Below are 9641 nucleotides of genomic sequence, written 5' to 3' on the forward strand. Positions count from 1 at the left end.
GGGACCGTCCTCACAGCGACTTGCAGCTGTGCATTGGGAATATCTCCCTGTGAATAAAACGTACAAAGAACAGAGATATTCCTAATGCACAGTTGCAAGTAGATACGAGTACCGTGTAAACACGACATTATTGTGAGGACTGAATCCGATCTCAGTTTCGCCAACGGAATATTTCGAAATGTACGAAGAGTGGGAATCAAACACTAGAGAACAATAACAGAAATGGCATTCCGGACCTTCCGTTCCTTCTCTTAACAGACCCAGAATCAGCAAAGCACGCAGCTCTTGCAGCCTCAGCCCTAGCCCCAACGGCAGCAGTAGCAGCAACAGCTACACCTTTATCTCTTTGCCAATGATAAATCCCTGGGCAGTTACAATACATATTAGGCCGATATAACCATAATGTTCCCTGACTGAGTTGTTTGAGCTGAGCAGTAAATCAGGGTTTAAATAAAGATTTTCTTTTCCAAACTCTTTCTACAGGTTTGTTATATAATGCGGAACTTTCTTTCTTTCTTTTTAATTTTATTTTCCAATTCCTTAATTAATGGACTTTTTTTTTGGTCTGTTAGGGGGCGGATATTGGAGTACAGAGACGAAAGCCAGAGGTTAGACCATTGTAGCTGTCTTTATGATTCTTTGGTATCAACTGGCGGATTTGAACTTGAAGCTAATCATATTGTGCAGGTTTGTAGCTTCATAAATTAAAACTATTTTGGGGTTCTTCTTGGATCCTTTTAACTTGCAATATTCTCAAAGAGTTGGATATTTGCTTCTTCTGTAATTTTTACAATTGCATTAGTTCATTCAATTAAGTTCCTATTTGTACTCTTTCCAAACTGAGGCTTAGTTTTTATATACCAATTCATAAATCTTTACTAATAACATTACATTTCCTCTCAAAACTTGTCTAAAAGACAATAATATTTTAAATCTGTTAAGTTTCAATATTTTAAAAAATAAACACTATAATACTATAATACAATTCAAAAATCTTATTTGAGGTTTCTACTTCTGGAGGATTGCGTGACTTATGAATGTAAATTGGGGGCAAAATTTTAGAAGATGACCATAAGAGCATCCGTCTCTTAAAGAATTGAATTTGAATAACCAAAAAGTATATGACCATGGAATGGGTGCGGCTAAGTTGGTGAGTAGCAAGGCTCAGAACGATAAAAGAAGTCAATGCACTCGTGGGAATCTGGTGGTTGTTGCAATTTGTGACAAGCAAGAAAACTTTGCTAAGATGATTAGGTCATGTGTGTTTGCATTTGATCACATAGAGGTGTAGGGGAACTTTTAAGTTTTAAGTGACTTTTGGTTTGACTGCTTATCAATTTATATGCCCCGGATGCCTCAGACACCGTATTAGGGAGATCAGAGAATTGGCATCTAGAGTGAAAATGTCATTCAGTTGGATTCCTAAAATCACCAAATTATTTGCAGATAGTTGCTGTTGTGGATTTATTATGGTTAACTTTTCTTCTAGGGTTGTTGAGAAAATATCATGGTTCAATGCTTCTTTCAGTATTCTCAAGAAAGGATGGAGCCAAGAGACTAAATGTTTTCAGACCCATATAATCTGATGAGGAGCATTTATTAGATCAATTCTAGAAGGACCGGTGGAGGATTACCAAACTTGCAACCTTGCTATCCAAGTGATTTTTTTTGGGCTAAAGTATGTGAAGGAGAAAAGGAATTGTCTATTGCAATTTGAAATGTGTCTACGGAGCCTTCGATTTTATCATGTCATAGGTAGGATCTCATAGTAGCTTGGAACCTTTCTTCTTTTGGGAAAGAAAGGGGGGTAAACTGATTTCAAGACACAATTTGGGATCATATTGTGGTGGTCACAAAAGCTGACCCCATATAGTTGGGACAAGGCTAAGATGATGATGATGATGATGACAATGAGGATGATAAATGTAGTGGTCAAAGGGAAAGAAGAATGAGGCTTCTTAGAAACAAGGCCCATTACACTTAACCTAGGTTGGGTTTAGAGGGTTGCATTGCACTGCAGTTGTAGATATATTTGATAATGTGCCTCCCCGTCCCTATCCTTGTTGGTGGGGACAAGGTTATCCCCATCCCTATGGGATCCCCACTCCCTAAGATTTTTTATGATTATAATCATTTTGTTTTTGTTTTTGTTTTTTATTTTATTTAAAAATTTAAAATAAAATAGTTAAAGTTTACAATCCTATTAAGCGGGGATCCCCATGGGGCAGGGAGTACTCTCCCCGTCCCTGTCAACGGGGGTGAAAATTTTCCCATCTCCATCTCAGGGGGGATCATCCCCATCCCTGCCCCATTCGGGGTGGGTGCCTATGGGGATCGGGAAAATGGGGAAATTACCATCCCTAGATTGATGGCTATACTAGTGTAGTTTCATTCATTATTATTTTTAAGTGAAACAGATTGTATTATTGGGGAGGGAGAGGGTCCCTCAGCCATTGTACAAAACAGTATAACAATGGCTATACCAGTGTATAGTCCGTTGGGTAAAACCTAGGCCTTTTGGCACCTATGAAGAAAAGAAAAACGTAGGCCATTTGGCTTGGCAAGGTGTGTCAATGCCTAGATGATGTAAATGAAAAAAATAAATATGTGCATATATTGTGATTCATGCATGTATACTATCATACACTTACATGTATTATATAAGTAAATGTTAAATTGTTAATTATATTATAAACTATTAAACCACAAATTAAATCAGTGAATGATCAAATGACAACTTATCTTATAAAATGACATGATTTTTAAATAACCTCCCTGGCCCAAAGGAAATAGGCAAACACACAAAGGGAATAGCCCTAGTTTTAGCTATAAATACACTCCTACAAACAACTCCACTAGTGGGATCTTTTATTACACCTCCAGTCCCAAGCTTGGATAAAGGAAGAGGGTTGTTTGAAGTTAGGAACTGGTATTAAAACTTTTGCGGAACTTTCATGGTCATGAATCCTGATCCATCTTTTCATTAGCTGACTCCATATGATGATGATGATGATATACTCCTATAAACCCCAAATGGGATACATGCTCATATCAATATTTTAAATAACATTTTCTTTTATTTTTTCTTATTGTATTTATATTGCCTGTTTAGGTTGGCTTGTATATGTACATAGATTATCGGGGGGGGGGGGGGTCTTGTAATTGTACACAATGTTTTAAAACATGGAGGTGTGACTTGAGACATTCCACTATCTGGAGGCGTGAGGAGTATTTCAGAATGCAAGAGGCATAAGCCTCCCAAGAACAAGGAAGTGCAAGGCTCGTTAAGAGGAGGAGGAGGAGGAGGAAGAAGAAGGGGGATCTCATCTTGTTTTTCTTGTTTCTTTTTTATGAAAGATGTCTTGTATTAAGAGGATGGAGATGCATAATAGACTTCCTTTCTCTTCCTTTCCCTCCCCTTCCCTTCCCCTTATTTTCCTTTTCTTTTCTTTCTTTTCTTCTCTTTCTTTCCTTCTCCTTTCCTTTCCTTCTTTTTGTTAGAATAAAAACCTATTCAGGAACCTCACCTAACAGTTTAAACTTTTAGGTTGAATGGTTCCTTGAGATGGTATCAGAACCTGTTTGACCAAGTAGTCTAGTGTCCAGTACTCGCCACCCCCATTATAATTAATTAAATTTCAGCACAAGTTATAGGTGGGCCTGTGCTTGTACATGCTTCAAACCCGATGAGCTTTTGCATGAGGGGGTGTGTCAGAGAATAAAAACCTATTTCAGAGACCTCATTAACAGCTTAAGCTTAGGTTGAAGGTTCTTTTAGACTTTTCTTTTCTCTCTCTTTGTATGCATGAGGGGTACCCCTCAGAGATATCAGCACCTTTGGCATGTGCCTTAGGGCATTTTGGGGCTGCCTTGTCTGGACTGCCTCTAGGCGTATGCTTCCCACACCTTTTAAAACATTGATTATACATAGGATTTGCCCTTCTAATACAACAACCCTTGTTGGAGGTGGGAGTATTCTTCGAATACACCTCCTAAAATCTTCTCTCTTTTCTTCATTACTTGCTTGAATGCTAGATATACTAATACCTTGAAACAACCTAGACCTAGATCAGCAAATATTGTAGTGGACTCCATTGCAAGGGCTGGAGTTCTAGGGAATGCTTATGTTGGGCTGAGCAGTACCTGGGGGATGGTCATAAAGAAATTTGTGTAAAAGGCCACAAAGGAGGTTGTTAGTATTACGCTGTTTTTGTACTTATTATCTTGTATGCTTTGGTGATAATCCTTTTGTTGTGGTGCTTGGCTCAATATTGTTGTGCCAGTGTAAACAGAACTTAACTATACTGGGGAATAATTTCACAGAAGGATACTTTGCAAGGAAAATCAGGAAGGAGAGCTACTGAGTGTTAGTCCTTTTGTTGTGGTGTTTGGCTCAATATTGTTGTATTTCATTCTTTAGTACAATTAATAAAATTTTGCCATTATGGATAAAATGTATAGTTTTATATTTTACTGATATATCCTCTTCATGGATGTACAGATTTTATATGTTGGATTGGAATTATCTAAGATGCTTGTTTGGATTGCAGTCCTATATGGCTGATTCTTGTATTGATAGTCTTTTGTGGTTATTGTGTCTTGCAACTATGTTATCTAGATGCTTCAAAGTGGCTTCTCAAATTGCGCTGGTTACTTTCATTATTCATGTTTTAAGTTAGTGCTATATTTAGTTCCATAAATTTCTAATTTTCTATGTGATATTAATGTCTCATGGAACTGTAACCTTAACACCATTCTGTGATATTTGCATCATTATGGATATCGAGGGTCTGGAATAGGTGCTGATACATGGAAACTTGTTAGTTTTCTTTTCTCCCTCCAAGGGTCATATAAATGTTGCTGATGTAAGTAAAAATCAAGATATTCTCAACAGTATATAGGTAGCTAGGCAAAAATTTTGTTTCTTTTGATGGTTAAGTAAACGTAATCGCAAATCCCAGAAACTATTAAGTTAAGAATCATAATATTTTTGAAACTTATCTCCTCCATTGTCTTTCCACCTGGCCACAAATAAGTAACAAAACAAAAAGGAAAAGGAAAACAAAAATCCTAACACATTCTAACACATTTATGCATGTGGCTTTTGAAATGTCATAAATGACTATTGCAATCATTGTTTTTCCATCTTGTGTATGTTGCGTTGTTAACTTATCATAAGAGACTACACTATCAGTCATAAAGCAGGAGCTTGGGGGAAGTAGTATGGCCATGAAAGAGGAAAAACTTTGCTGCAAAAGCTGGTGGCTGTTGTCAAGACCATGATAAGAAATATAGAGCTTGCAATTCATTCACTCATGATACTCTGTCCAAGGTTCCTTCATCCGAATTCTCTCTATTTCCATATCACAGGCTCCAGGAGAAGCTAGTCTACCAAATACAACCAGTCAACCAATGTCTACCTCAGTAGTACCAGTTTCTAATTTCGATAGTGGGCTTTCAAAGAGACTCTTACTTTTTACAGGATACAGTTGTCAATTTGAGAATCGATGTAGGACCAGCTCAGTTCTAGTCTTTCGAAAATGTTGAATGGTCTTCTTTGATCAGAAAATTTATGGCCGTTGATGGATGTAATGGCTTCTTGAAGGAATAAGAAAGAAAATAGGGAGAGAAAGTAGAGAAAATACCCAGAATCTCTCATGGGGTGCCTAGAATCACGTTGAAGTATGAGAATCACTCACCATAATTAGCATAAACTGAAGAAAACTCAATAAACTTCATTGCTCTTTGTGTAAAATGTCCATACATATTTATAGACTCTAAACTCATAATAATTCCAGGAGTCAAACTGTTAGACTTCATTATAGCTCTAGGAGTCAAACTGTTAGACTCAATAATCCTAATAGGACTCAAACTAAGTTGTCATATCCTATTTCAATTCAAAGAAAACTCAATAACTCTAATTCCGCTTATGCAATGACTAAAGTTTTAAGCATAAACAAATTATAAATAGACAATCAAACCCTATTATTGGACCCTATAGAAAAATTGTAAAATGGTAAAATTATCTCGGGTGTCCAAAAATACAGAAATACATAAAATTTCACAAAATACCAAATTTGACTCTTCATCTCCTGCATCAAGAAGTATCTTGGTATGTGCTATCAATGGATTGAAGAGTTAGAGCAGTTACTCCTCTTAGATTCTGATGACAACTCTTCTGGAATGGATTCATAGTTAGTGGAGTCTCTACCAAAAGTCATGTCAAATGTGCATGATTTTTTTTTTTTTTTTTCGTTCATGTAGCTTCCAAGGTAATAAAACTCTTAAATGCTACCCTCCCAGAAGGGATGCTTTTTCTTAGCCTCAAGTTGGGTCATGTGTTTTGTATTTCCTGGGGCCTAACCACATACTAGTTTGACTTATCAAATTGATATTGCAATGCAACACCCATTTAGCTATATTTAAGTAACTAGATCTTAATAATTATTATATTTTATTGGGTTGGATAAACTCTTATGATCTGCACAAGCACTAAGCACATAATATATACAAATACAAGGAAATATGGGGTGTTGGGATTTAAAACGGGTAATTGTGATTGAATGACAATTACTCCATGAAGTTGCATTGGATTCCACACCCAAGATATTAGATTTTTTTTTGTAGTTGGAAGTATATTTTATAATGCAGAAGATGTTAAATAATGGGCTTTATTAGATTACAACAATTAATATCTATGCTTTGAACTCTTTTTTTTTTTTTGTTTTGTTTTGTTATTGTGTGTGTGGGTGGGGGAGACCCTGAGGCACCTTACCCAAATCCTACATGGGTGGTTCAAACCATTTGAAACAGCTCATGTGACAAGCAACCTAGGTGGAGTGCTGGATTAGAATTTAGTTGGCAACATGCATCTTTCTGGCTGACATCAGGAAAATGTCTATGTCAAATTCTTAGAATTATCTAACCTGTCTACTAGAATGTTTGAAAACAAATGCATGAGTAGTTTAAATGGCGTTGGGAAGTGAGGCTTCTTTCTCCTGTTTTCTATGGAAGAGTAAGAAAATTCCTTTTGCTTGTTATGTATTGAAGTCCATTTAACTATTTATTTTTGGCTTGTTTACCAAATATTTTTGATTATTGGCATGATCTGTTCCTGAATTCTACCTTCTGATTTCTTATATAATAAAATGTTATTTCTTGTTTGCATGTTCCCGGGGGCTGCAACAACATCAAGGGCAAGTTTCAGAGCTGCATCTGTTAGTGAATTTGTTCCAACTTGCAAAGCCTTGTGATGAGGGGTAATTTGGCCCTCTAGTGGCATCACGCCATGTGGCACTTCCGAACTGTTGCATAACAAGATCACATCTCCTCCCCACAAGGGGCTGCCCCACAATGCCCCACAGCACATCCCCGCCGTGTATTGGGAACATATCCCGATGATGACATCATCCGAACTGGTACTATCATCGGGAGATGTTCCCAATACACGGCGGGGATGTGCTGTGGGGCATTGTGGGGCGGAGATGTGAACTCTTGCATAACACCTCTATGTCACGTAGGCGATGACTTGCATTAGCCGAAATGACAGAGATCGTCTCGGAACCACGTTGGGTGCACCTTGCACACCTTGAGAGTGCTTCACCACCACTTCGACAGGGCCGACTTGTAGGCACCTCGGCAGGATCAAGCTGGCCACCTCAAGACTGATCTAGAGACCTCGACACGAAGGGTGACCTCCTGTTGAGGCCCAATCGACTTGACCGAGGTCCAGTTGGTGACTTGCGTGACATGGCGACCGGCCTCTGTTTTGTGTGACTTATCGTCTCCGAGTCCTATGGGATCACGTCACCTCACTGATGGAGCTGGCTCCTGCGTCACCCACTTCAGAGGTAATTGGATAAGCTCTATTGTTTTACAAGGAAACTGTCTCCGAGCATGGTGGGCTGATAAATCACATCCTCCCTGGGATCTCGGATGCGCTACATGAAGCTCACAACTACCTGTGCCTATATAAAGGTGCTCCCTTCAACCAGAGAAGGTATGTGCGATTTAGCTCTCATAGCTCTCTTGCTTTATCAGTTTTTAGCTCTCTCAAAACACTCCTTGCTAACTTAAGCATCGGAGTGCCCATCCTGTGTAAACACCTCGGGTACTCTGATTGTCTTCTTGCAGCTCGACCAGCCAACCTAGTTAACTCGACATCTGACTTGTCCTCTAGCAGGTAGCATGAGATCGCGCACCATCACCTTGTATACAATATTTCTAAACTTTGTATTTGCAGTCTTCCCAAACTGAGTCAGGAAAGTGGCTATTGAAATCTGTCTAGCAAAGAGGTTTGTCTCTATGTCTTCTTACCACATGATAATTGTAATTGGTAGTAATAAATAAATTGAATAACCACCTCCTGTTTTGTCTTCCCTATGCAGAAATCTGCTAAACCAAAGCCAGTCACTGCTCGCTGCTAGTCACTTTCATTTATTAGTCCTGACTCCTGAGAATTGATCCACTCTGAGTTGGTGGTGGTAGTTGCTTGAATTGTCTCCAAGCTTTTGCTATACTTAGCAATCTGTCTCAACATCAAACATATGAGACAAACTTGATTTCTATTCAGCCAGTTCCACTGAACTTTCTGACCCAACTTCATTGTAAATGAATAATATTGGAAAAAAAAAAACATTCATGCTGATCGGATTGAGACACGTTTACAGATTTGTATGAGCCAGTCTTACAAGGGTTGGATGAGTTGAATTGCGACTACAAAAAAAGGTGATACCTGGTAAAAGATGAAAATGGGATTTTGAATAAAAGAAATTTTGAGTTGATAATTTTTGGTGGTAAGTCATCAAACGGATGGAAGTTTATCCAGGAACAGATAATGATATCAATCAAATTGTCTTGTATTTGTGTGTGGGCATTATGACCATGACTCTCCACGACCGATTCGGGCCCTCGGTAACCCACTCCAGCCATAATGCTGTGTTCCTACATTCGCTCATTAAGATTTAATTTGCCCATCACATCACAAAGACATAGGGATGGCAATTTTGCGAGAATTTTCGATCCGTTTCTACCTTAATAGGACTCGTTTATCAAAATCTTATAGGGTTTTGGATTTTAGATAAAAATCCTATAGGATTTGGGATGGATTTGGGTTTTGACTTTAGGTATCCAATACTTGAAATATGAACCTATTATATTATATATCATGCACAAATTTATAAATTTTAAGTATTAAGATAATTATTCTATTATTAATATTTTATTTGTATAAATTTCTTGAGATTAAAATCATCATTTGATGTAAATTTGGATTTGATAGATTGTTTATTTCATTTAATTATAAAATGTTAATTTTAAATATTATTATTTTTTTTTATTTTTAGTTGGAATCGTTAATCATGCATACATTGATTGTTTTGATGAGTACAAAAGTTAATAAAATCTATTTTATTTAATTAAATTACACAAAATGTGAGATGACTTGGTGCCTTAAAGTAGTGTTAAGAGATTTGGTATTTATCATTAATTGATCTGAGTCGAAGTTACACTATAAGCATTAAAAAAAAAATTAGTAAAAAATGTTTGGTCAAAGAATTTAACAGATGGGATGGATCGGAACAGGTTTAAAAAATTGAAAGGAAAAGTTAGACGAATTTAAAAGCAAAGATACATAAACGAAT

General features: G+C 37.3%; 1 long non-coding RNA gene across 1 annotated transcript; it reads left to right on the forward strand.

The window, feature by feature from the left end:
* Positions 1 to 8812, forward strand: LOC104595854 (uncharacterized). The gene is made up of 5 exons (XR_734957.3): positions 1 to 483; positions 573 to 687; positions 7196 to 7999; positions 8134 to 8294; positions 8388 to 8812. It is a non-coding gene; the product is annotated as an uncharacterized LOC104595854 (long non-coding RNA).
* The last annotated feature ends 829 nt before the right edge of the window (positions 8813 to 9641 follow it).

Source organism: Nelumbo nucifera, chromosome 5, assembly GCF_055504915.1.
Source record: "Nelumbo nucifera cultivar China Antique chromosome 5, China Antique-T2T, whole genome shotgun sequence".
Classification (NCBI taxonomy): Eukaryota; Viridiplantae; Streptophyta; class Magnoliopsida; order Proteales; family Nelumbonaceae; genus Nelumbo; species Nelumbo nucifera.